The sequence below is a fragment of the Kogia breviceps genome, chromosome 5 (genome assembly GCF_026419965.1).
Source record: "Kogia breviceps isolate mKogBre1 chromosome 5, mKogBre1 haplotype 1, whole genome shotgun sequence".
Lineage (NCBI taxonomy): Eukaryota > Metazoa > Chordata > Mammalia > Artiodactyla > Physeteridae > Kogia > Kogia breviceps.
In genome coordinates this window covers 12,073,758-12,101,277 of record NC_081314.1, presented here as the reverse complement: position 1 = coordinate 12,101,277, position 27,520 = coordinate 12,073,758, and the positions used below count along the sequence as shown (strand labels likewise).

Sequence of the window (27,520 nt, the reverse complement as noted above, 5' to 3'; positions counted from 1 at the left end):
TTAGTTTTGACAGTTGTAGATTCCTGTGAAATCTCCACTATAATCAAGACAAGATTTCTATTCCATCATCCCCAAAAGATTTTTACAGCCCATTCCTCCCTTTACCCCTGCCTCCAGGCAATTACTGGTTTGCTTTTTGTCACTTTAGGTTAGTTTGAACTTTATATAGATGGAATCATATATTTGTCTCTGGCCTCTTTCACTCAGCATAATAATTTTAAGATTTATCCATGTTGAAGCCTATATGAGTAATTCTTTCCTTTTTTTTTTTTGCTGAGTAGTATTCCATTGCATATCCATGGATATTGCACAATTTGTTTATCCATTCACCTGTTGCTGGGCATTTGGGTTCCTTCTGGTTGGGGCTATTGTGAAAAAAAGCCGTTGTGGACATTCATATTCTTCTCTGTCCAAGAAGCACAGAGAGACCCAAACAGGATCAACCCAAAGGGGACCACACCAAGACACATTGTAATTAAAATGACAAAAATTAAAGATACAGAGAGAATATTAAAAGCAGCAAGGGAAAAGCCACAAGTTATGTACAAGGGAACTCCCATCAGCCTATCAACTGACTTTTCAGCAGAAACTCTGCAGGCCAGAATGGAGTAGCGTAATATATTTAAAGGGATAAAAGGGGAAAACCTACAATCAAGAATACTCAAGCCGGGATTTCCCTGGTGGCGCAGTGGTTAAGTATCTGCCTGCCAATGCAGGGGACACGAGTTCGAGCCCTGGTCCGGGAAGATCCCACGTGCCATGGAGCAGCTAAGTCAGCTGCTTAGCTTAAGCCCGTGCACCACAACTACCGAGCCTGTGTTCTAGAGCCCATGAGCCACAACTACTGAAGCCCACACACCTGGCGCCCATGGTCCACAACAAGAGAAACCACCGCAATGAGAAGCCTGCGCACTGCAACGAAGAGTAGCCCCTGCTCACCGCAAATAGAAAAAGCCTGCACGCAGTAATGAAGACCCAATGCAGCCAAAAATAAATAAATAAATTTATTTTAAAAAAAGACTCAAGCTGGCAAGGATTTCATTGAGATTTGATGGAGAGATCAAAAGTTTTACAGACAAGCCAAAGCTAAAAGAGTTCAGAACCACCAAACCAGCTTTACAAAAAATGTTGAAGGGACTTTGCTGAGCAAAAAAGACCACAACGTGAAAATTATGAAAGGAAAAAGCTCAAAGGCAAATATACAATAAAATTAGTAAATCCACCATGTATAAAGCTAGCAGGAAGGTTAAAAGACAAAAGCAGTAAAATCATCTATATCCACGATAAGTAGTGAAGGGATACACACACACACACAGACACACACACACAATGTAAAATATGATGTCAAAAACAGTAAGTGTGGGGTGGGGAGAAAAAAAAATGCAGGCTTGTTAAAATACCTTTGAACTTAAGGGATCAGCAACTTAAAATAATCACATACATATGTCTATGTGTATTGTGGGATATATAGTCTATAACTATGTAACATCCTTGTATGGTGACATATCATAACTAGATTTATTGTGGTGATCATTTTGAAATATATAGAAATACCAACTCACTATGTTGTGTAACAGGAACTACTATAGTGTTTTAGGTCAGTTATACTTCAAAAATAAACAAACATAGAAAAAGAGATCAGATTTGTGGTTACCAGAGGAGAAGGGTTGGAGGAGGAGGCATTGGATGAAGGTGGTCAAAAGTTACAAATCTCCAGTTATAAGTAAGTACTAGGGATGTAATGTAAAACATGATAAATATAATTAACTGCTATATGTTATATATGAAAGTTGTTAAGAGAATAAATCCTGAGTTCTCATCACAAGAAAACAAATTTTGTTTTTATTCCTTTAATTTTGTATCTATGAGATAATGGATGTTCACTAAACTTTTATAATAAACATTTCATGATGTATGTTAGTCAAATCATTATGCTGTACACCCCAAACCTATACAATGCTGTATGTCAACTATATCTCAATAAAACTGGAAGAAAAAATTATAAAATAATATGAAAAATTAAAAGTATCTGGGCATTCCCAGAGATTCTGGTTTGATTGATTTGGAGTAAGGTGTATATATATATATATATATATATATATATATATATATATATACGCATTTGTCTACTTACCAACAAGCTCAAGCATCTACTCATATGTCTACTAATCATTTGGATTTTGTTTTCTGTTAATTACCTACTCAGGACTTTATGAGTTTTATTTTGGTTGTATCTTTTTATTGATTTATAGGAACATTTTAATATATTATGGACATTAACTCTTTCCTGATACATACTCTAAAAATATTTTCTCTTTGTCAATTGCTTCTTGTCATACAGAAATTTAAATTTTTATTGTATCAAATCTGTCCGTATCTTCCCTTACGGCTTCTGGGTTTTAAGTCTTGCCTAGGAAGGTTAACCCCAAGGTTAAAAGTGTTCTTTTGTACTTTTGACTAAGATTTTTGTATTTGAGTTTCCTAGTATTCATTTTCTCATTTATTTACTGATCATTTTCGAATAAGACAACGTGTTTCCCAGATGGAACATGCATTTGTCAGTATTGAAGTCCCTTTTGCTAGTTTAAGAATAGAGGTTTATTATGAGATGCAGATAATATATGGAATCATTGGGAGAAACAGACTTCATCATGAGAATCCAAGAACTCCCCAAATTACCGTAAAGGCAGTTGCTAACTCTGACAGGATCAGGAAGCTGCCAGAAGAGGATCATGCTTTCCCTCTCTCCTCATGCGATTCAATTTTCAACCAAAGTCTTACACGACCTGATGAAAACTAAATCATATCTGGAACCATACCTACAAGTAAATCTGGGAAATGTATTTTTTGGTTTTCCAGGAAGGGATTCAAGAAGCGAGTTATGGCAATCCACAGTGTCTGTTAATGTGTTATCGACTAGTTCATCACTTTCTCATTATTTTGTTGTATCATCGTTTTCATAAGTACATCACAGATGAAAAAATATTTGGGGACAATCAGTCTTTGCCACACTCCACAGCTGTTTGCCTATTTCCCATCTGTTTCAGTTAATGTTGTACATGAGTTTATTTTTTTCAACTAAGGATGGGCAGGGTGTGGAGGGAGGATAGAGAATGTAGTAAACGGCCCTAGATCATCCTTCTATGCCCTAAAGCCCTTGCCCCGCCAGTGCCTGTTAGGCTGACTTCATCCTGAAACAATTCCTCAGCTTGATCTTCCAGTCCCTACCTGCTCACCATCTGCGTCTTTTCTGAAACCTCGATCGTCCATTTAGTTCTTTATCTCAGTCATCCAAGTTTTAAATTCCCAACTATCTGGTCAAAATTTCTGTATTGTGACATCTTCTCATGATTAGTTGAAGGTATTAATTATACTTTCTAAATGTCATCTTCTGATGGTTGCCTAGCTCTGTTTTCTCTACTGTTAGTTGTAGAAATGGTGCTTCTCTCATAGTCATTTTTTCCTCAAATGTATGATAAAATGTTTAGTTGTCTGTTCAATTTTGTATTTTATTTTATTTATTTATTTTTATTGAAGTAGTGTTGATTTAACAATTTGGTATTTTATTTATTTATTTGTATTTAATTTATTTTTTATTTTTGTTTTTTGCGGTACTCGGGCCTCTCACTGCTGTGGCCTCTCCCGTTGCGGAGCACAGGCTCCGGACGCGCAGGCTCAGCGGCCATGGCTCACGGGCCCAGCCGCTCCGCGGCATGTGGGATCCTCCCGGACCGGGGCACGAACCCGTGTGCCCTGCATCGGTAGGCTGACTCTCAACCACTGCGCCACCAGGGAAGCCCAATTTTGTATTTTAGAATCTCTATTCATTTAACCTTTTTATTCACTGTAGCCATCCTTTGCCAATTTGGGGTAAGGAACAGAAGCCAGAATGTATTGGCAGCTCACCCTCCAGGTATGGGAGACTCGTGTTCTTCCTGGAAGTCTGTAGCTACCAGGACCACAGTTTAGACCCCGCTGGGGAGGAAAAAGGTGTTGACTAGCCTAACTGCTCTAAGTCTCTTTCCCCAGTTACTCTCTCTGACCAGTGCCTCCGTGCCCTCCTTCCATTTCTTGATCTGTTAGCTGAGTTTGCACACCCTTCCCCCAACTGCTCCATCCTTTGCCTTAGTCCCCTCCTCTGTATGATTTGAGCTGAACGTTCCTTCCATCTTCGTTCTCTGAGATGTGATCCTCTCTGTATTTTGTCTTTTCTCAACATTTCTGGTTTGTTCATGGCAGTTTTTCTTCTTTTCCTAGGATATTTTTTTCTTTTAACAAGTATCTTGAGGACTTCCCTGGTGGCACAGTGGTTAAGAATCTGCCTGCGAATGTAGGGGACAGGGGTTCGATCCCTGGTTCAGGAAGATCCCACATGCTGTGGAGCAACTAAGACCACGCGCCACAACAACTGAAACCCGCGCGTCTAGAGCACGTGCTCCGCAACAAGAAAAGCCACCGCAATGAGAAGTCCGTGCACCGCAACGAAGAGTACCCCCCGCTCGCCTCAACTAGAGAAAGCCCACAGGCAGCAGCGACGACCCAGCCAAAAAAAAAAAAAAAAAACCATTGTTTTCTTTACCTTTAATAAATCATTTATATAAAATACATTTAATAAATTTACACCATTTTTTTCTTTACCTTTAATAAATCATTTATATAAAATACATTTAATAAATTTAAAGTGTACAATTTAGTTTTGACATTTGTAGACTCCTGTGAAATCTCCACTATAATCAAGACAAGATTTCTCTTCCATCATCCCCAAAAGATTTTTACTGCCCCTTGACAGCCCATTCCTCCCTTTACCCCTGGCTCCAGGCAATTACTGGTTTGCTTTTTGTCACTTTAGGTTAGTTTGAACTTTATATAGATGGAATCATATATTTGTCTCTGGCCTCTTTCACTCAGCGTAATAATTTTAAGATTTATCCATGTTGAGTAATTTTTTCCTTTTTTTTTTTTTTTTTTTTTGCTGAGTAGTATTCCATTGCATAGATGGATATTGCACAATTTGTTTATCTATTCACCTGTTGCTGGGCATTTGGGTTCCTTCTGGTTGGGGCTATTGTGAAAAATAGCCGCTGTGGACATTCATATTCAAATCTTTGTGTGAACATATGTTTTAACTTCTCTTGGGTAATAACTACGAATGGAATGGATGGGTTATATGGCAGATGTGTGTTTAACGTTTTAAGAAATGTATTGTGAGAACTCACAACTGCTTTACATCTGGGCTCAGATAAGGATACTTAAGCCACTAATTTCTCTAGGCAGGGAGAAATCCTTATTCTCCTCAGCCTTAGCCCACGTACTTCCATATTTAATTGATTATCGACTCCTTTTGGTTCCTAAAATAATTCCAACATCCTTCTTTTTCATCTCTCAAGCCATACTAATATCATCTCAGGATTTCTTGGGTACCTATTTTGTACCCAGTACTGTGCTAGGCGCTAAAAGGTCACACAGGACTTTGAGTTAAAGGGGCAACGAATTAGGGCCCCCTCCTGTTGCCTGGACACAGCTGGAGACACCACAACCATAGGTTACGCTACAGGCAAAATACGTGAGAACTCGTTGCATTCCACTTACTTGAATCGTATGCTAGAGGAAATATCCCGCCTTTGCGTGTGAGCTGTAGTTATTTATTTTTTAAGCAGGTGTGGCTGTTAAATGAAGAGGAAGTGTTATGTGAAATCCCAAAAAGAGGGAGAAGGGGAGAGAAAACTTTCCTCTTTCAATACCAAATATGTATATCTTTTCTTTTGATCGCAGGTTCGCAACGTGTGGTATCCGAATTAGAAGTACCTGTTTCCCCTGTGAAAATGTTATGCATGCAAATGGTCGGGCCTCATCCTAGATCTACTTGAATCTGAGCTCTTGAGTGTGGGAACTGTGTTTCAACAAGCCCTCCACGTGCTTCAGATCCACACTCAAGTTTGAGAAGCACTGTGCTAAGATCATTCCGATTGTGTAGATGGTCATCTTTAGGCTTGGAGGAAGGTGCGTCCTGGGTAGCTTTGGGCAGTAAGGATAAGGTTGCCTGAGCGCCCCTCCACCACTCCCCGCTCTCCTCTCCCAGCACCTGCAGCTCCACTTCAGCTCTTGGCCTCGGGTCATTTCCCCTGGGAGCCGCAACCAAAACCCGGCAAGTGGATTTCGAGTTTGCTGACCCGGGTGCCGGCCGGGCATGCGTAGTGGCGCGAACGCAGCAGTTAGGCGGGCGCGGCCAGGTAGCCGCAGAACCGACCTGCGGGTTCCTGAATCGCGAGCGGGAGCTGCGGGCTGGAGGGCAGGTACGCGGCGCGGCGGTGGGGTCCGAGAGGAAGGCTGAACCGACAGGCAGAAAACAAAGCTTTACGTCGTCGCGGGCGCTCCGCGGCGGCTCCAGGGGGAGTCTCTCCGGGTTTCCCTCGCTGGAGAGGTGGCTCCCGGCGTCCGCTGTGCGGTGCGGCGCCCGCCGACCTCAGGGCGCGCTCCTTCTCAGTCTGGGCAGCGTGTAGTGCGGGCAGGTGTTAACTCGTGTATTTCTGCTATTTACACAGTAAGCCTGAGAACTGCATTATGATTCTCTGCATGAAGTTAGGCATTTCGTTAACTTTTCTAGTTTCCTCTCTTTTAAACTTTGAGTGGCCGCTGATGAGGCTTTCTGATCCAGCCTGTTTTCGCTGGACTTCTGTGACTGGTTTATTTGCCTTTGGTCTTTTGGTGTGTAGGATCAGTAGGACTGGAGTGAAATCAGCATCCGTGGTTTCTGGTTTTGGTGCCTTTCCTGGAGCAGGGGGCCCCTGGACGCGGCATTAAAAAAAAAAAAAAAAAAAGCCAACTTTCAGCGCATTTCAGTGCCCCAAACCTTCTCCATTTCAGCTGCATTTTGAAGTAGAGACTTCGTAAAGTTGAAGATTCTCCCCCCTTACTTTTCTACATTACTGTTATTTCAGGCATCATTTGGTCTTAAAAGGAAGCGGTCTTTTATTTTATTTTTTAAAATTAATTTTTATTGGAGTAGAGTTGATTTACGATGTTGTGCTAGTTTCTGCTGTACAGCAAAGTGAAACAGCTCCACATGTACATATATCCACTCTTTTATAGATTCCTTTCCCACATAGGTCATTAAAGAGTACTGAGTAGAGTTCCCGGTGCTATACTATACAGTAGGTTCTTATTATCTATTTTATATATAGTAGTGTATATATCTCAGTTCCAATCTCCCAATTTATCCCTCCCCCCCTTACCACTTAGTTACCATAAGTTTGTTTTCTACATCTGTGACTCTATTTCTGTTTTGTAAATAAGTTCATTTGTACCAATTTTTTTAGATTTCACATTTAAGTGATATCATATTTGTCTCTCTCTGTCTGACTTCACTCAAAATGACAATCTCTAGATCCATCCATGTCGGGAAGCGGTCTTTTAGATGAGTAACAGAATTCTCACTTTTTTCCCCTTTATTTACCCTGGCACATTCAATAGTTCACGGAGATATTTTACCGTGGGGCTGCGGTATTGGAAACGCGTGTATGAGGTTAAGGTTATGCTGTACAAATTTCTTGGATAACCTGTAAGCCATAATCAAAATTTGGGGACCACACACTGAACATTCTTTAAGTGTTAAATTTATGACATGGGAGGCATGTACATAGACTTAATAACTTTAGGGAAAAAAATTTCTAGTTCAGGAGGAGAAACCTATATGGAAAGGGAATACAGATATCTGCCTTTTCCTTCACCCCTCCTGCCCCCGCCCCTGCCCATGATGAATGTTTTAATGGCAGAAATAATATACAGTTGGTTTAGTTTTGGCCTGTGGAGACCTTCGAGGTCAGCCAGTTCAGCTGCTTCAGTTTACAAATGAGAAAACCGAAACCAAGGAGGTTAAATGACTTGCTGTGGCTGCTGGAGCCCCTCCTTGGCAAAGCTGGGCCCAGGCCTCAGCTTTTCTGATTTGCAGGGCTCTTTTTCCCATCCCCTGCCGATACTCAGAGTTTGGTTAGATTATTACACTTTCTTTTTCTCTTCTACCTCCTTATACTTTGTCATCTGGCTTAGGCAGAAGATTAGCTATTCCTGCTACTAAGCTTGCTAGTACCTTGTAAACTCCTTTCAAAGAGTACCCTTTCATTCAAGCCCCACCTAACAATTGGCTGGTCTTGCAACCGCCCTCCTTCCTTGCCTCAGAATGTTTGTTTGCCTCCCTCCATGTTGAAGTCCTGCGTATGCTGCAAGGTGTAGCTCGGGTGCGCCTCTTCCTAGAAGCCTTCCTTGATTACTGCAGCCAGAAAGTAGCTCTCCCCCTTCTGAACCCTCTAACGTTTATTACTGTTGCCTGTGCTAGTATCCCTCATCTTTAGTATCCCGGATTGTTGAATTTTAGTACATAACCTAACTTCCTGACCAGTGTGGGTAAGCTCTTGGAGCTTCAAGCCTGTGACTTAAGACATCCCACCCAGAACTAAGCACCAGTAATGTTCCTGGTACTGTTTGTGGGAGGGAGGAAGTAAAGTAGGGACGGCTTGGTGAAGGGATTTGATGTGGATGTTCTGTGAAATGAAGGAGGCCACCTTAGAGCTATAGCAAGACAGTGGCCAAGTCAAACCAGCCTGATGGGATGATTCTCATATCTTCATGAGAGGTCATGATGGATCATTTAGGGCAGTTCTGGGGACAGGAGTCAAATCATGACAGAGGAGAGTTGCCTAAGGCCTGGACTTAAGCATGTGATTCTAAGTGCAGAGTGGAGAGCACAGATGTGAGAAGTGTTGTAAAGGGGAAAGCATCTGTAAGAGATTAGATGCTGGGACTTCCCTGGCAATCCTGTGGTTAAGGCTCTGAGCTTCCACTGCAGGGGGCACTGGTTCAATCCCTGGTCGAGGAGCTAAGATCCCGCGTGCCGCGTTGCCAGAAACTAGATGCAGAGAAGAAAAGATACTCTGAAAGTGGCTTTAGCTTCAGGTTTGGGGTGTTGGTAATGTTCTTTTTCTTTTATAAATAACCTCCAACGGTGACATTATCTCTTTCTGTTTCTTACAGTTGTTGATGTGGTTGTTTCATTTGCTGTTCTAGATGATAAGTTCTTTGGAAGATGACCTTTAATCTCTCACAGTGCCAGGCATGTAGTTTTGCAGTATTAGATACTCAATAATTATTGCATTAATAAATAAACAAACAAGTGTATTTTGACATGGGGAGGGTGGGAGTTTAGGATCTCAGAGCTATAAGGTAGCACTTTATCCAGACCATCCCCTCATGATGTAGAGGTGGAGCTGAGATGTGCTTAGCTAAGCTAGTTCGTGGTTTAGCCAGAGCCTCTGCCCTAGTTTCATCGCTACTAGTCCCTAACTTTTCAAGATTGGTGACCCCAAGATTAATTTGAGTTGGAGATGTCCTGTGGATCAAAAGCCCTCAGAGACCCAATCTAAAGAGGGGAACTTGGTGGCCAATGGGAGGATGTCTGTGTCATTGGAAGAGATGACACACAAAGGATGACTGGCCAGTTCAAGGTTGAATGAGGGGCAAGGCTGCCGACCTGGGGATCTGGAGTCGAGGAGGAGTCTGGAAAGGACATGGTAGCTTAGCTTGTCAGTGGCAGAAGATACAAACGGGTGGGCCCCAAGTCCGTGGACTGAGAGTGTATTTGGGAGAGATATTTCACACTACCGGGAGGTAGTGAGTGATGGCCGTGGTGTTTATGACCCAGGAACGTGAGGTAAGCTTGAGAGAGAGAGAATTGTGATCAGACTCTCCACCTGGAGAAACAAGACAGAAGGCAGGGCTTCCAAACCCCAAATCCTGGATCAAGAAGTAGTTTGGTATATTTGTTTACTTGGAACAGATGTTGCAAATAGCCGTTTTGCAAATCAAAACACAGCCTTTTCACGGAGCTGCACACAGCACTGAGGGAGCTGTTGGAGCACACCATCACACCGTAGTTGATCACCATCTTCAACTGGCAGTGATGCCTCTTCCTATGAGTCAAGAAGAGAGAACACTTGGGAGGATATACGGAGTTTGAGAGATGATTACTGGGGGTGGGGGTGCAGGGAAGGGTTGGCTAAGTATAGAGGAATTACTTTTTTTTTTTTTTATCTTGATGTTAGTCCAAATTGATTGGACAGTGAAATGCAAGATCAAGCAGTATGTTGAAGTTAATGTCACATACACTTAACGCCCAGGTATTAAATTCCAGAGTAATGTAGCATAACCCTGTGTGAAATGACTGTACTATGTAACTTTCTCCAAATAATAATAGTAATATTAGTAGCTAGTATTTTAAAATGTTTTCCATGGATCAGACACTGTACTAAACACTTTACAAGCAATATGTCGTTGAATCTCTACAGACCATCCGATGAAGTTGGTGCAAAAGTTATTCCTATTTTACAGCCAAGAAAACTGAGACTTAGGTAAAAATCACATTTCTGAGGTCACATCATGGACAAGTGACTGAACTGAGCTTGGATCCCAGGCCCACCTGACTTCAGGCACTGAGAGCTAAAGTAACTTAATCAAATAGCTTAACAACATGCAAAACGGATAAATGTGGTAACCCTAACAGATGCTTAGAATGGCTACAAATTTTATCGGGTGACACTCCCAACGTTCTTTGAGCCAGACTTTCATAAGAGAAACAAAACAACAGTGGTGAATCTTTCTGGGTTTTGTTTTTAAAATTATTCCACTCAGTCTTTATCTCCTTTTCACCCTTGAAGCCTTCCTGGAGGCAGAGACAGCAGCTCTTTCTCTGGGTGCACCATAAAGCTCTTTTGGGGTGATGGAGGTGAGTTGGTAGGGATCCAGGAGATGCCTCTGGAGTTGGGGGGTGAGACACTCACCTTGTGTATAAGCCTAAGGACTCTAGGGTGAACAGTTCATTAGGATTTTTTCACCTGGGGTGGCAGGATCCACCGTTGGGAGCTCCTGGAAGATCTGTGGGTCCTGACCCTAACCCTGATCTCAGATCTTTGAACTGTGGTCAGAACCCCCAGGCTGACTCCAAACCTGGACACTTCCTCCGGAATCCTTCAGTTCAGGGAGTTCTGACGTCAGTGTGGACACGTTGCAGTTGGAGGCGGGTGTCGATACCTCAGGGAAGGCCCCAGGTCAGAGACAAGTGATTTAGAGGCAGGGCTGGCAGGCCTCCGCCTTGACCGGCTGACTTGGCTGTGAGAAAATGTCCCGTACCTCCCTGCTTGGTGAACCACATTACTCTCTCATGGGAATCTCAGAATAGAATCCAGCTGAGGATGCTCCTCTCCTCCCTGTGCTGCCTGAGCCCCTGTTGTCCGTTTCCTGCTTCTGCCTCTGTGCTGGTTCTTTGCATTCTCAGGGCCTGTCTCTGGACGTGAAAGGAAAGGCTGCCGCCTGCTTCAGGCCCTTACCTGTTACGTGTTTCAACATCCAAAAATCCAAGTCAACCTTTTGATGAAAATCAGGGAGAGAGAGGCCTTTGTGATGCCTACCGGTTTATTGGTTATAAAATGGTTATACCGTTTTGATCGCTGGAACTGTTGCTGACATATAAAATCACATGAGATGTGAGGCTGTGTTAACTTTGATCGTCTTATTTCTTTTCAGTACTACTGTGTCTGAAAGTGCCTACTTGCCTTTTCTGGTGAGAAACATGTAGTGTGGCTTCTGTGAAAGCGAGTTGCTTTTTAGTAATACTGTGGGCACAGAAAGGGCGAGAGAGGACTGATGAGGAGAGTTTTCCTCTTATTGAAAACACTTGTTGCATCAGAAAGTATTTTCTGAGGGTTATGTGTTATTTGTTCATAAAGTCCAGTTGTGAAGGAGACTTTAAACTTTATAATAAACTATATTTTTCTTTTTGAGCAATTCAGAGCTATAAAACTACAAGAATATTTGCACAGAGATATGCCTTCTTCAGAAAACCCAAGCCAACCACAAAGAAAACACGAGAAACTGTCTTTTCCTAATCGTAAGGTGGATGGATATCTTAGTAAGGTGGAAGCAAAAAAGCAAAAGGTTTTGGGGAATGGTTGACAGGAGAAACTCAGTATTAGAGGAAACCAGAATTACTTCATTATTGAGAAACTCAATAAATTGTTTAAAGATCCAGTCCCAGGAAATAACATTTAAGAGAAAAATGATGAAAGCCCCTTCAATTTGTTAGAGAACCAAAAAACAAGAGATTTTAGCAGTACTGCCAAAATAGAATTTGGATTGAATTTGAGTTTAAAACATTGGTAATGGTAAATGTATGTAGAAGGATTTCATGTTAATTGCCCCCTACAATGAATTCCCACATGGGGCCTCTGCATTCCATGAATAAAAGAGTAAACCTATCTCCATGGATCACAGTTGTAAAACCCAAAGTGATGCATGACAGTCTGTGACCTAAAACTGATGTTGATCAAGGGAATTTGAATGCCTTAGACAGAAAGTACTGGCTGCATTCACACTTTGTTCCCATAGCTGGTGCTCAGAATCTAGATTAAATTGTTAAAATGAAAGAAAAATGGGTTCAGAATGGACTCGTTTACAGTGAATGATCAAAGGCACAAGTAGACTTTTTGTCTCATTTCACTTTGTCATCTTAAATGCCACCTTTTATGGCTATATTGTGGTTTTTTTTCTTTTTTTGGCCTTGATATATACTGTGTACTGTTTATAGGTAAAAATCTATGCAAACTCTAATTCTGAGGTTTGATAAATATCTCTGCTTAGGGTTTTAATGCTATTCATCAATAATTTGGTGGAATGATAATATCAAATTAGTACATAATTGAACCTTCAGCTCAATAGCAAGTTAGTATTTATAACCATTGGAACAAATCAAAAGTTCTCAAAGACTCCGTAATTCTTGCACTTGAAAGATCTCTCAGCATTTTGTCCTGGTCAAGTCTTCCTTTTCCTTCCTCTCCCCTCAGAGGGTCATTGGGGCACTCTTTTGGTCCAAGGGGTATTGCCGAGAGAGGCCCGGTTATTTCAGAGTTGAAGTGTTATTAGGTCAATGAGGTACCAGGCATGAAACACAGCTCACAAAAACCGAATGATGTTTTTCAGCAAAAGCTGTCATGCCAAGTGAATTAATTTTGGAAAAACAGCACTAGCAGCAATTGGCCTGATCACTTTTCCTATCCTCAAACAGCCCAAGTTAAACCCAAGATCACCATCCGAGGAAAAAAGGTAATCTGAGAATCTCTGAAAGTTTATTGCTCAATCAAAATGAGCCCCGTAGGGTAATTGAAGTTTAGATATCTGAAATCAGTTGGCCTATGATCAGGGCCATGGATGAGAAGTCAAAGTCTGTGATTCTGTTTCTGACCCCATGAGACGAGAGGCTGCAGGTTTGATGATTAAACAAGATACTAAATTTGAAAGCAATTAGTAACCTATAAGGTGAGGAGGTAAGGTATTTATCGATATAATAATTTTCCAGCTTCACTGCCTTTCATTGGTAAGTGGCCAGGACTTTGAGAATGAATGACTTGCCTGCTGAGGTTACCTGTCTTGGAAATGGCAGAGATGGAATTCACATCTGTGTCTTTTCATTTCAACATTTGACAAAAGTTTAGGGCTCAGCATTGGGACCCTAGTGATGGCCAAGACAGATATAGGGTCCCTGTCCTCAGGGAGCATCAGTTTACCCCAAATACAGTGCTCTTTCAGTCAATCCATATGTCCTTCTTTTACTGACCAGAGGGAATTATTTCTCTATGAAACTGACATCTGGCTTTTATAAAATCTTAAATGTGTTTATGGCTAAACCTCGACTATGGAGCTCTTTAAGTGATTTCTGTGTTCCCAAAGGTGCCTTCAGCAACTGCCCCCTAAACTTCAGATCTCACTTGACAGGGTGTTTATTTATTTATTTATTTTTATTTTTTATTTTTTTTGCGTTACGCGGGCCTCTCCCTGCTGTGGCCTCTCCCGTAGTGGAGCACAGGCTCCGGACGCGCAGGAGCAGCGGCCATGGCTCACGGGCCCAGCCGCTCCGCAGCATGTGGCATCTTCCCGGACCGGGGCACGAACCCCTGTCCCCTGCATTGGCAGGCGGACTCTCAACCACTGCGCCACCAGGGAAGCCCCAGGGTGTTTATTCATCTCCATTGTGGAGAGAGGAGTTGGATGCCTCTCAGCATCCTTCTCCTGGTCAATCAGGGGCTTGTTGCAGAAGAATACTTTTCCCTCTTCCTCTGCAAAATCAAAGGGATTTGACTGCTGAAAGGGAGCTGGGCTGCGACAGCACTGTAAGTGAGGCACGGTCCATGTACTCCCAGGCTCTCAGTCAGCTGGGGGAGGCAGACACACAGACAGCCTGTGACACAGGCGGGCACCAGGAGCAAGGGCAGAAGGAGGCTTTGGGGGAGCCCGAATGGAGGGCAGTTCATTCTGTTCAGTGGGTTGAGGAAGATGTCAAGACTTCTGAGCTGAGCCTTAAAAGAAAAGCACAAGTTCAATCTATAGAGAGTAGATAGAGGAAAAAGCATTCCTTGGGGAAGGGACAGCATGAGCAAAAGCACGGAGACAGGATGGAGCTGACCTGTTCAGGAAAATGCAGGTACTTTAATGTGTTCTAACAGGTGATAGGGCATAAGAATCAGTTGGAGAGCTTGTTAACAAACGGGTTGGTGGGTCCCAACTCCAAGTTTCTCATTCTTTAGGTCTGGGGTGGGGCTGGAGAATTTTTTTTTTTTTCTTTTGAGTTAGGTCTATATTTTATTTTTATTTTTTTGAGCAGGGAACATTTAATATAAAGAATTATTAACTATACTGGGGTCTGGAGTAATGAGAGATTGGGTAATAAGCAGCAGAGAGAATATAGTAATATTAGGCTGCTTCCTATGTCTGCTCTTCCTATATTCTTTTAAAAAATTTTTTTATTGGAGTATAGTTGCTTTACAGTGTTGTGTTAGTTTCTGCTGTGCAGCACAGTGAATCAGTTATACATATACATATATCCCCTCCTTTTTAGATTTCCTTCTCATTTAGATCACCACAGAGCACTGAGTAGCGTTCCCAGTGTTATACAGTAGGTTCTCACTAGTTACCTATTTTATACATAGTGGTGTATATATGTCAATCCCAGTCTCCCAATTCACCCCACCACCACCTCTGGTCCCTCCTTGGTATTCATATGTTTGTTCTCTACATCTGCGTCTCTATTTCTGCTTTGCATACAAGTTCATCCGGGCTGGAGAATTTCATTTCAACAGGTTCCCAGGTGATGCTGAGCCTGCCGATCTGGGGATCACACTTTGAGAGCCCCGGGAGGAGAATATAGTAATGTAGGTTAGATAGGAGAGCTAGAAACAAGTGGTTTTCTTTTGAAACGGTACTAACTTCATAAAACTGTTGTTACAGGGTTTTTTAATTGTTATTTTCTTTTTAAATTAGTTTCATTTACCAAGTGGTTGCTGCCTTGTGCCCTTTGCTGCCCTCTGGAAGTTTGTTACCCGCTCCAGCCTGACCCCAACCCCCCAGTTCTCCCAAGAAACCAGCCCTTTTCTTGTATTCCATATTTTTGAAATAACTGCGGTTCAGCCAGTATGACATTCCACCTATGGAGAGCTGAACAGCTGACATCAGCTAGAAGATGTTAGGAGTTGACCCAAACCAAGCGTGAATGACTAATAAACTCAAGGAGTATGTATTTGGATTTTATTTTGTTAATCTGGATGTAATGTTAAACTTCAAAAATAAGTATTTTTGGAATAGCTGGCAAGATCCGAGGTCAGAGGTAGGATGTACACAATTGCAGAAAGTTCCTTCCTTGCCCCTCAGAAAACGTGCAGTCTTCTAGGAAGGTTAAGATATATGAATTCCTGGCTCCAGTACAGGGCAGCTGGTGCTAAGTGCTATAAGAAAGATAGGAACCAACCGTGATAGGTCTGAGAAGGAGGAAGTTTCACTTTCCATTGGAATAATTAGGGCAGGCAGGGCAGAGTTGATGGCGTGATCATTTATGCTGTCTTCTGATGTTTTACCCATCTTTGTGAGCCAGCTGATAAGAGGGCTTCCTTTTGTCTACATAAAGAAAATAGTGGAGGAGGAAGCATATGAAGTAGGCAGGTGCTCACCAGGTAGAGTGGGCAGCCGGGGAGTTATGGGGAGACGTGTTCCAGACAAAGGAGCAACTGAACCTCCAAACAGAGGTGCAACAGGGAAACGCGGGTTCAGCCAGTGCTGAGTTCTCCAGTTCTTTACGGAAAGCACAGGGAGATAAGACTGGAGAAGCGTTTTGGGAAGATGGTGGAACCTCTTGAGTATGAGGTTGCGGGATTTGGACTTTATTCTTTAGGCCGTGTGAAGTCACAGGTTTATCTCGGCTTTCTTTCACTTCTGGTTTACTCCTAACTCCCAACACGTCGGAAGAGGAGGCACCCCATTTCTTGCCGTGTATTGACCTGTGCTTCATATTCTTTTGGAAAAACACCTAAAAATGCTTTTTTCCTAGCTCTGATTTTAATTTTTTTTTTTTTTTTTTTTTTCTGTGCCGCTTGGCTTGCAGGATCTTAATTACCCGACCAGGGATTGAACCCGTGCCCTCAGCAGTGAAAGCACAGAGTCCTAACCACTGGACCGCCAGGGAAGTCCCTGCTTTTAATATGTGTATTTCAGTCATCTTACAGACTTGCAAAAATTAATCCATCATATTAAAGGCTTCTGTATCTTTCAAAAATATGTAAAATATAAAAGGACAACCAACTTCAATTTCTGAGAGACAGATTATAAAAAGCAAGATAAAAATAAATAAATCACCAAGGCAAGTGATTATAGTACTTGTTCAGGGTTGTTCTGGGAAGAGGATGGAATTCGAAAGTGAAGGCTAAGGCTGTAAGCACGGTGTTCTACAGACGCTTTCAAACTGACTTCAAGCGCTGAAGGATTACAGAGGTAAAAGTGAGAGGCGACGTGGTGTCTCTTTGGGATGCTTTAGCTATCCATTGGGAGATTCTACTTGTTGAGTACTGGTTTCGAAAAGCTTGTCTCTGGGGGATAGAAGGTACTAAGGCCTTCCGTTCACCTTTTTGGGGTGACGTCTACAGATGGTAAAGACAGTCGTGTATCAGTGGAGATTTTGAGAATCTTCCGTGTGTGTCTCCTAAAAGGAATCATGTGTCTAAAACTACAGTGTGGTGGGAAAAGCAAAAAAGGTGGATTCGTAAGTAGAAGTTGCCACCCAGCATTTTCACTTGCTAGCTGATTATCAATAGAAGAGGTGAGTGGGTGGGACAGAGCTGAGTGACTCAGCCACAGCTGAGAGGTTCAGTGGGTAGGAGACTCTCCAAGTCATTCAGCCTGTCTGAACCTTGGTTTTTGTTGTTGTTTGCATTTTGTTTTTCTTTTTTGTTGTGGATTAAATAAGATAAAATAGGAATGATACAATATGCATGTTAGATCAAAATCTTCCAATACTAAGATTTATTTTGTTATAAGTTCTTGTGGCCATATTTGTGGCCATGCAGAGTGTGAGTTTCTTGAGGGCAGAATTGTGTCTTTTTCACTTTGTATCTTCATTGCCTGAATGCCTGCTCTGCAAGGAGGCACTTGATAAATTGTTGAATGAATGGAACATGAAAAGGGATGAATGAATGGATGAATCTATACCCACCCCCATCCCATCCACATACCCAATATTTTCTAGCTTCTACTTGCCTGTAGAGACTTAAGATCCGTGGTGCCTTATTTTCAGACAGCTAACTCTAGGCCTGTGTTTTATTGACAGTAAATCTTTTTTAAAAAATTTTTTTATTTTTATTTTTTGTGCTAGGCGGGCCTCTCACTGTTGTGGCCTCTCCCGTTGCGGAGCACAGGCTCCGGATGCACAGGCTCCGGATGCACAGGCTCAGTGGCCATGGCTCACGGGCCCAGCCGCTCCGCGGCATGTGGGATCCTCCCGGACTGGGGCACGAACCCGTATCCCCTGCATCGGCAGGCAGACTCTCAACCACTGCGCCACCAGGGAAGCCCCCGACAGTAAATCTTGAGAGAGACTCCAGCTTTACCCAGGAGACAGCTGCATAGCTTGAATTCAAAGTATAAGAATCTTTGTAGATTCATATGCGTTCTAGACTAATTCCAGAAATGAATTAAATAATAATAACGTTTCACATGTAGGTAATGCTTATACGTAAAACATTCACCTCTGAAAGAAAGTGACATATATAAATTGAGGTTATATTCCTCTTGAAGTATTTCTTACTGTTTTAAGAGAAATCAGATTAGAGGTGAGTAGGACAGTAGTTTATAGAGATGCTCAAAGAAACGTATATTAATACACTAATCTACTAGAGGCTTGGATACCTGTTTTACCTGAATGAAATGAAACAAGAACTAAAAGTAACTTTATTCTACCTTAGGTTTTACAGTTTCTCTAATGTTAACAGTAATTCAGTTCTACATTAATGAAGTTAGACTTGATTAATATGGGAAAAAAGTTTGTCTCTTTCATTGTGAACGAAGTAGTTTGGTTTGTGTAGGCTAAAAAAGATTAAACTTTCTAAATTTTCACTGAGTTATATCCTACCTATGTGATATGTGTTGTGCTGTGGGAGACTAAAGTTTAATTGTCATATTTCTGCAAGATGAGTATTACATTTCTCATAGGATCAGGACAATGAATAATGGAAGAACTGAAAGCATTGTAATTTTCTAGTAATTCAGAGGAAATGATTGCATTCAGAGGTAGTATGCTAAAAGAGTACACAATGATACTTATTTTTTGTAAGTTAATTTATTGTTAAATATCAGTGGCAATATTTTTTGCATCCTCTTTCACATCTCAGACACACTTTAGGGAGGCCTTATATTTATATAGTTTGCTTATTTAATCTGAAAAGCCTCATTCAAACCTTCTGTGTGCACAGGTTCTTTTCATTATGTTATGCCCTTAGGCATTACACTAAGGGTATTACAAAATCAAACAGAAGACTTCTCAGGGAAATTAAAGGTTTCATGTCAACCAGACAATGTCAAAATATTTGCCTTGAATAGGATTGAATGTGTTCCATCAGTGTTCTTGGTGTACATGATGTTGTTTTTTAAGCTAACAATTTTGTTTATTAAGATATAATTCACATACCATACAATCCACTCATTTAAAGTATAGGGCTTCCCTGGTGGCGCACTGGTCGAGAGTCCGCCTGCCGATGCAGGGGACGCGGGTTCGTGCCCCGGTCCGGGAGGATCCCACGTGCCGCGGAGCGGCTGGGCCCGTGAGCCATGGCCGCTGAGCCTGCGCGTCCGGAGCCTGTGCTCCGCAACGGGAGAGGCCACAACGGTGAGAGGCCCGCGTACCACAAAGTAAATAAAGTATAAGTCAGTTTTAGGGCATTTTCATCACCCTATATCCACTAGCACTCCTCATGTCTTCATTTTTCTAAAAACATGGTGGATAGTACTTTATTTGGAAATGTTTGCTCCTGTCATTCAGATCCTGTTAGTCATCCTGAACCTCTCCTCAGGCAATGACAAATCTACTTTCTGTCTCTATAGGTTTGCATATTCTTGACATTTCATATAGATGGGATCAGACACTGTGTGGCCTTTTGTGTCCGGCTTGTTTCACCTAGCATAATGTTTTCAAGGCTCATCCATGTTGTAGCACCAATACTTCCCTTCTTTGTGGCTGAATAATAGTCCATTGTGTGGATCTACCACATTTTATTTATTCATTCATCAGTTGATGGACATTTGAGTTGTTTCCACTTTTTGGCCACTATGAATAATTCTGCTATGAACATTTGTAAGCAAGTTTTGGGGGGCCATATGTTTTCATTTCTCTTGGGTGTATACCTAGAAGTGGGAGTGCTGGGTGGGTCATATGGTGACTCAACATTTAACACTTTGAGGAACTGCCAGACTGTTTTCCAAAGTGACTGCACCATTTTACCTTCCTACCAGCAACGTATGAAAGTTCCAGTTTCTCCACATCCTCACCAGCACTTGTTATTATCTCTTTTTGACTCTGACCATCTTGCTGTGAAGTGGTGTCTCATTGTGATGACTTTTTTTTTTTAATTAGTAAACTTGATTTTTTGTTAGAGCAAGTCTAGCTTTATGGAGAAAATAAGCAGATAGTACAGAGATTTTCCATGTGCCTCCACACTGATATACAGTTTACCCTATCAATAACATTTTACACTAGTATGGTACATTTGTTAAAATTAATGAACCAGTATTGTTACATTATTGTTAACTATAGTCTGTGGTTTGTTCATATTTCCTTAGTTTTTGCCTAAAGTCCTTTTTCTGTTCCAAGATCCCACCTTGGAATCCTGATAGATTCCTGATGGATCCACATTGTATCTAATTGACATTTAGCTCCTTAGGCTCCTCTTGGCTGTGACAGTTTCTCAGACTTTCCTTGTTTTTTGTTGACCTTGAGGGTTTTGAGGAAGGGTAGTCAGGTACATTGTTGGATGCCCTTCTGTTGGAATTTGTCTAATTTTTCATTCTTTTTTATGATTAGGCTGCATTGACATTGATTTTTAGTATAAAAAAATGCGAGCAATTTACTTGGAGCATAAAAATACATAATCAGAATTGGAAATCAGCAAAAGTATGGTAAATAGGAAATTCTTAGGAATTTTAAAGATTCATTTGCCTCTGGAAAATGAGCAGAAATTTAACTCAAGATATATTTTCCTAGTAAGGGCTTGATCACATTGGAAGAGGATCAGATGAAGTAATAGAATTAATTTTTGTGACTGTCATTAGACAGCATCTAATCTAAGGATAAAGCTGAAAGTATATTTTTCACTGCTTTAAATGTACCTGAGAATGTTGTTTTGCTTGCAATAAAACATGAAGGGAATAGAAATTCCAGTTGACTTTAAGAAGAATTCCACGATTTGGGGGCAGCAAGGGTCCAACGTGCAGTGAGTATTTCAATCTACATCAGTTCCATGAATCCTCACAGATGCCTTGTGGAGGGTTCAGGGAACTGAGGCTCTGACGGGCTGTGTCTTCGTCTTTTGGCCTGGCTCACACAGCTGTCAGTTGTTGAGCTGAGATTTGAACCCAGGGCTGTGGAAGTTTGTACCCTGCTGTTTGCCAGGCCAGGCTTCAGAGTTTCTAGTGGTTTTAAATCCGGAATGTATCAAAGGACACAGGATTGAGTCCTTATCTTTCTAGATGTTTTTATTGCCAGCTGGAGGAGATAGCATCTCTCTGTGTTCAAAGCCCCACCGAAATGAGTCTGTCCAATGAACAGCATACTTGTTCCTGCTAACAAAAGAGAACTGGGCCAGTTCTGCCCGGGGGCCCTCCACCATCTTGTCCTTGGAGCAGTAACCCCACCACCAAATGTGTCTGCTGAAAATGAACTCTGAGAGTCATAAAGCAAGACAAGAGCCATGCGGGGAGAACAACAGATTCAGCTAAGGTTCGTCAGTGGTTACATTGTTTTGGTGAACATAGCGCAAGGCACATAGCTCAGTATATATCTCAGTAAGATCTTAAGTTTTAAGATCTTAAGTGAGTGGCATAGAGGATTTGGCTTTAAATACTTACCTTGGAATAGGAGTAGGTGTGGTAATAATCTATGAATGAACTTGAAATGAAATAATAAAGTTGCACAGGGCTTCCCTGGTGGCGCAGTGGTTGAGAATCCGCCTGCCGATGCAGGAGACACGGGTTCGTGCCCTGGTCCGGGAAGATCCCACATGCCGCGGAGCAACTAAGCCCGTGAGCCATGGCCGCTGGGCCTGTGCGTCCGGAGCCTGTGCTCCGCAACGGGAGAGGCCACAACAGTGAGAGGCCCGCATACCGCAAAAAAAAAAATAAAATAAAAAAATAAGATAAAATAAAGTTGCACAGATACCTGTCTGAGGAAGGTTTGGAAAATTTCCCCAATTCATCCTTATAAATGTCTCAGGATACAAGGCTTCTTTCTGCTCAGACTTTCTGCATGAGTCCCGATAGAGTGGGCTATGTTACAGTAACAAATCAACCCTGATATTGCCATTGATTTCTTATTTACATAAATGTCAGTGTGCATTGGCTCTACTCCAGGGTAGCTGTTCTGCATGCAGCGACTCAGAGTCGGGCTGCTGTGATTTTTGTGATTTTGCTGTTTTAACATGGGACTTCCAGATTGTCGCAGCAGAGAAAGGAGAGCTAGAGGATCACGTGGCTCTGAAATGCTTTGGCTGGAGGGACACAAGTCACGTCTACTCACGGCCCATTGGCTGGAACTAACCACATGACCTGCTGGAAGTGAGGGGCAGCACATAGCTAGCTATTCAGTGAACAATACATGTCTTTGCTTCACCTCTTCACAGTAAGAGAACAGGTTAGTTTGGGGGTGGGGGTGGGGAAGAAACCTCCAATAAAGAGAGAGAAGTCTACTAAGATAGTGATAATTACCTGATAGTTATTTAGGTATGGCTGATTCAGCGACTTGATACCATTTGTGGATATCAAGGCTACATCTTCCAAGGGGATAACAAAGTGTACTTCTTTCATATCATAATTCTAAAGGTGATGGCGCTGGTGATCAAAACTTGTATTTAGTGAGGTGTCCTAAGTGTTTTACATGAATTAAATTAATTCAGATTGAGGACTGTGATTTCAATTCCTTGGTAAATTGTCTTCAGTTTTATCAACTTGCCTTGTTGGAAATGCTGCCTAGATTAGACCCGTCACCATGCTGATAGTTCTCTAGAAACCAGATTGTCACTATACTGTCTTAAAAACAGCCTCCTTAGATTGAAGGTGGCACTCTGGATGTCGTCTAACTAGCGTGGATTACAGTGAGACCCAATGTTTACTGTGATTTGGATTTATATTTGTATATATGCAACATAAGACTTTGCAAACCTCTTTAGCAGTTGTATCTAGAAATAAGGCTTCTGGTGAACTAAGACTTAAGACCATAGGCTTTTTTTTTTTTGGATATATAAATGTTTTTCTTCCAAAGTAATCCTCTTTGGTTGTGTTTTTGTGATGCCATTTTTCTTTTTCTTAAAAATATACTGCCAGTAAATGCAGAACTCCTCTGTAGTTTGTCCTTATGATCTGCTCCATTGTGGCCTAAAATTCTACCATTAGAATTACAGGATATCAAGGATCCTAGCTGGGCCGCACAGACCGGAGCAGTCCTCTCTCGTTCTCTGTCTGAAAAAGGCTCTCTGTTGTTTGAGAACAACTCTCTTTACCACATACAAGGAACCCCACCTCGTGCTCTTTATGTTGATGCCATATTCATTCATCAAATATTTACTGAACACAGTTTGGGCCAGGCACTGAGCTAGGCCCTACAGTCTCCGCCCTCATAGAAACAACAGTCTAGACCAAAGGTTGGCAAACTTTGTAAAGGACCAGATAATAAGTATTTTAGGCATTATGGGTCATATGGTCTCTGTCTCGACTACCTAACTCCGCTCTTACAGCACGAAAGCCACTGTAGACAATACGTAAGTGAATGAGCTTTGCTGTGTTCCAATGAACTTTATTTGTGGGCACTAACATTTTGATTCCTTAATGTCGCATGTCACAAACTATTATTCTTTTTGTTTTTTAAAAAACTGTTTAAAAATGTAAAAACCATTCTTAGTTCCTAGGTAGTATGCAAGCAGGCTGTGGGCCAGATTTAGCCTGAGGGCTGAGTTTGCTCATCCCTGGTGTAGAATCAGCTCTGTATGGTGTATTTTTGTTTTTTCTTTTCTGTTTGTTTGTTTTTGTTTTTTTAAAACAATCTGTAAGAAAGAATCCATATAAGTGGTTTGAGTTTAGTTGTAAAGTTCTGTATGTTTTTCTTCTCACAAGTAGATAGTGAACTGCCTTAATGATTACTTAAATTAATCAGGTTCAGTGTTCAAAGATAATTAACTTCATCCAGGCCTTTATTTAATAAACAAGTCTCCCATCAGTTATTGGGGAATGTCGTTTCTGCAGACTGAGATGATTTTTCCATCCCTTCCTCCCTTTCCTCCAAATATATTATGTGTATACATTCATGTACACATATATGTACGTGTACACATAATATACAAGTGTGTACACAACTGTATTACTTTTGAGGACCACTAATGCTATGAAGATCATGAATCACCAATATTTAAAATAATAGCTAACATCTATTCGGCACTTACTATATGTCAGACCCTTTTCTAAGCCCTTTGCTGTTTATTTTAATTAATCCTTCCCAAAATTCTATGAAGTTGGAATTATCATCATCATCATCTTCATTTTTTGGCTGTGTAGACCAAGACCCAGAATGATTCACCCGAGGTAATATAGTTAATAGGAAGCAGAGTCTATATTCATTCTTAAGAATTCTGACTCCAGAGTCAGGGATTCTAATGATAAATTATGCCTTCCTTGGTACTGAAATACATGCGTGAAAGTAAACTGTGTTTTTAAATTACAATGGAAGAAAATAGAAGTGGTGAATAAAGATTAAAAAATTATTTTTTGGGGCTGCCCTGGTGGCGCAGTGGTTGAGAATCCGCCTGCCGCTGCAGGGGACTCGGGTTCGTGCCCGGTCCTGGAAGATCCCACATGCCGCGGAGAGGCTGGGCCCGTGAGCCGTGGCCGCTGAGCCTGCGCGTCCGGAGCCTGTGCTCCGCAACGGGAGAGGCCACAACACTGAGAGGCCCGCGTATCACACACACACAAAATTTTTTTTTTAATTATTTTTTCTAAGAAGCAAGAATGTGGTTGCAAAAGGAAACATTTAGGAAGCAAGTTTTCTAATAGTTTTCACTGATTTTATTTTAACTTGTTTCTGTCCGTGAATGAAGGTAATCAACTTAAGACTCTAACTTTAGGATAAGCAATGTACTGAGAACTTCCTCTTTCCTGAGCTGAATCAGGGTGGGGCTGGATTTACAGTAGAATGGTGCATCGTGTCCAGCTCAAAAATCGTAGTACAGATACTTTATATTTGTATATAGCACTTATAAAATACTCTCTTGCTTGTGACACACTAGGTGGAAGCACTTTGTAACCTGCAAATTGTATTCCATAGGGATCATTGTTAGTCATTCCAGTGGGCTATTCCACTATAGATATAGCCTTAGCCCTACTTTCATTGCTCCTTAAGTTGGATCAGTAGAAAAGGTTAGATCTCAAGGGAACATAAACTGTGAAAGATTCTTAGTGGACCATTTAACGTTTCCCTCATTTACTTGTGGACCCCTTTTATGTTGAACCAGGAGGAAAAGGACTACAAAATCCATTCTTGTCCTGGGAAGTTTCTGAGAAGTAAGTCCTGACACATTTTATTTTCCCATTCAAATGCTGTCTGTAGAGGGAGAGAAGTGAGAAAGAGAAGGAAGAATTCTGAAAATCAAATATTTACCTTGACACTGACTCACTCATCTAATCTTTTTCTAAAAAATTAAATTTTATTTATTTATTTTTGGTTGCATTGGGTCTTCGTTGCGGTGCCCGGGCTTCTCATTGTGGTGGCTTCTCTTGTTGAGGAGCACGGGCTCTAGAGCTCAGGCTCCAGTAGTTGTGACACGTGGGCTCAGTAGTTGTGGCTCGCGGGCTCTAGAGCGCAGGTTCAGTAGTTGTGGCGCACGGGTTTAGTTGCTCTGTGGGATGTGGGATCTTCCCAGACCAGGGCTCGAACCCATGTCCCCTGCATTGGCAGGCGGATTCTTAACCACTGTGCCACCAGGGACGCCCCACTCATCTAATCTTATGGGCAAAGACCAGGAATTCAAAAGGTACCCAAACTTGTGCCACTCTGGGGCAAGTCTCTGGCTGTGGCACTGCAGTCATTTGGTGGTGGCACAGCAGTACTTTCAATCAGTTCACTGTGCGTGCAAATAACAGATGATTTGAGATAAGAAAAGATCTTTGTATGCTTTTATTGCACAGTGTTCATATCCTAATTAGATAATAATTCTCCTCTAAGTTTTTCTGTGGTCTAGCTTATTGCTAAATAAAAAGGGACATCAGGCGATAGGATCTTTCTGAAAACAGTAACCTTTTATTTGCTTTATATATAATTTATAATTAAATGGGCCATAAAGTTCTATGTCTGGTGACTTCAGATTATGGAATTTTTGTCCTGTAACAACACAGGTTATGGCTACTTTTGCTTTCAGTGAGTCCTCATCTTTTAAGGAGATCAAGATGTTGGAAAAGGGATTTTGCCTTTTTATTTTGAGTCCCTTTATCCTCTTTCTCCTCACCTTCCACGAGTCTGGGCCACTTTGGGGTAAGCACTTGCCCATTTGTTCATGATTCCTACAATTATGGCTTCATGACTGAGAATGGAAGCAACCAACAGCTGAAGCGAAAAAAAATACATATGTTTCTTTTTCTCATGATCACAGTACTTTAATTTGAATTTAAGGATACCTGATGAAATCAACAGTGGCAGAGAGTAGAGCTTGTGCTTAACCACCGTTGGTTCATATATGTTCTGTGGAAGAAAGGCTGTGGGAGAATGGGGATGGCAGAGGATTGTTAAGGATTGTGGTGAACTTGAACGTTTACGCTTTATCTAAAGGGCACGACTGTCACTGGCCTAGCCCAGTGTTACCATGTGGAAATGTGGGCTCAGTGTTGCCAGACGTTCTGATCTGAAAAGAGAAAATAGGAATCTGAATTTTATGTTAACCTCCTCATTTTTATATATTTGCTCCAAAAGTTAATGAACACTCAATGAGCCACAGAGGACACATGTCCAGGCAGGATTTGGCCCATGGTACCACTTTGTCCCTTGGGCAGCCGGAAGCTCTTGTAACTTCTTTTTCACTAAACTGAGATGGGTGCCCGGGAATACGGAGGCCACAGAATGCAAGACCTGGCTTGGGTTTCACCCTCTTCTTTCTTTTTTTTCTGGCTGATGAGGTTGTGTTGTAAATTTTCTGCTCTTCTTAAGGAAAACCTTGTGCTATCTAGATTTTTCTCCTGGAGAAGGAGGACCTGGGGTGGTTGAACCCAGCTGGGGGGCTCCAGGAGCTGAGTGGGGCTGAACAGAGGTGCAACAGAACTGGCTGCACTGCAGGGTTTGAAACCAGGGTGCCATCTGAGAACTGAGACTCAAACGCATCTCTGCAGGATCTGGGTAGGTGAGCAGAACATGGCATAGAAGTAGAGCTGCCAGGCTCAAGGATGGAAAGTGGGGCTTGAAAGGGTGGTGAGAGGTGCCCAGGGTGCTAAAGAATAGCCCACAGGCTTGACTTAGCTGCAGGTGAGGACGGAGTTGTTGAGCCAGCCAACCGGGTCTGGACGGTTGTTGATGATTGACCCAGAGAAGTAATCTAGGCTGAATTTCCTGAAGGCCCTGTATCTTCTTGTCTCCTTTGGCACCACTTTGGTGATAACTACATGTTCTTCAAGAGCAGGAACATTAGTCCTTTATTTATTATATGCACAGTTGATGTGATATGGCTTCAGCATTACGGCTTAGACAAGACAGGGTCACTCTGCTTCCAGATTGAGGCCACAGCCTTTGGAATTTCTAGTCATATTCCCTGTCATTTCCATGATTGTTATGCTGGATGCTCGTGGGTTGAGGAGGCTGATAGCTCAGACTCTTCTCTTTCTTCTCTGAACTGATTGAGAAATTGATAGAGGCCTCTTTCTTACA

At 41.8% G+C, this 27,520-nt stretch overlaps 1 protein-coding gene across 1 annotated transcript in view; it reads left to right on the top strand.

Annotated features, from left to right (window-relative positions):
* Positions 1-6,187: 6,187 nt before the first annotated feature.
* PLS1 (plastin 1) overlaps positions 6,188-27,520 on the top strand; it is a 105,581-nt gene continuing 84,248 nt past the window's right edge. Inside the window, exon 1 of the mRNA XM_067033625.1 lies at positions 6,188-6,293. The gene's annotated coding sequence lies outside the window, so the exon portion shown is untranslated. The remainder of the gene's footprint in view (positions 6,294-27,520) is intronic.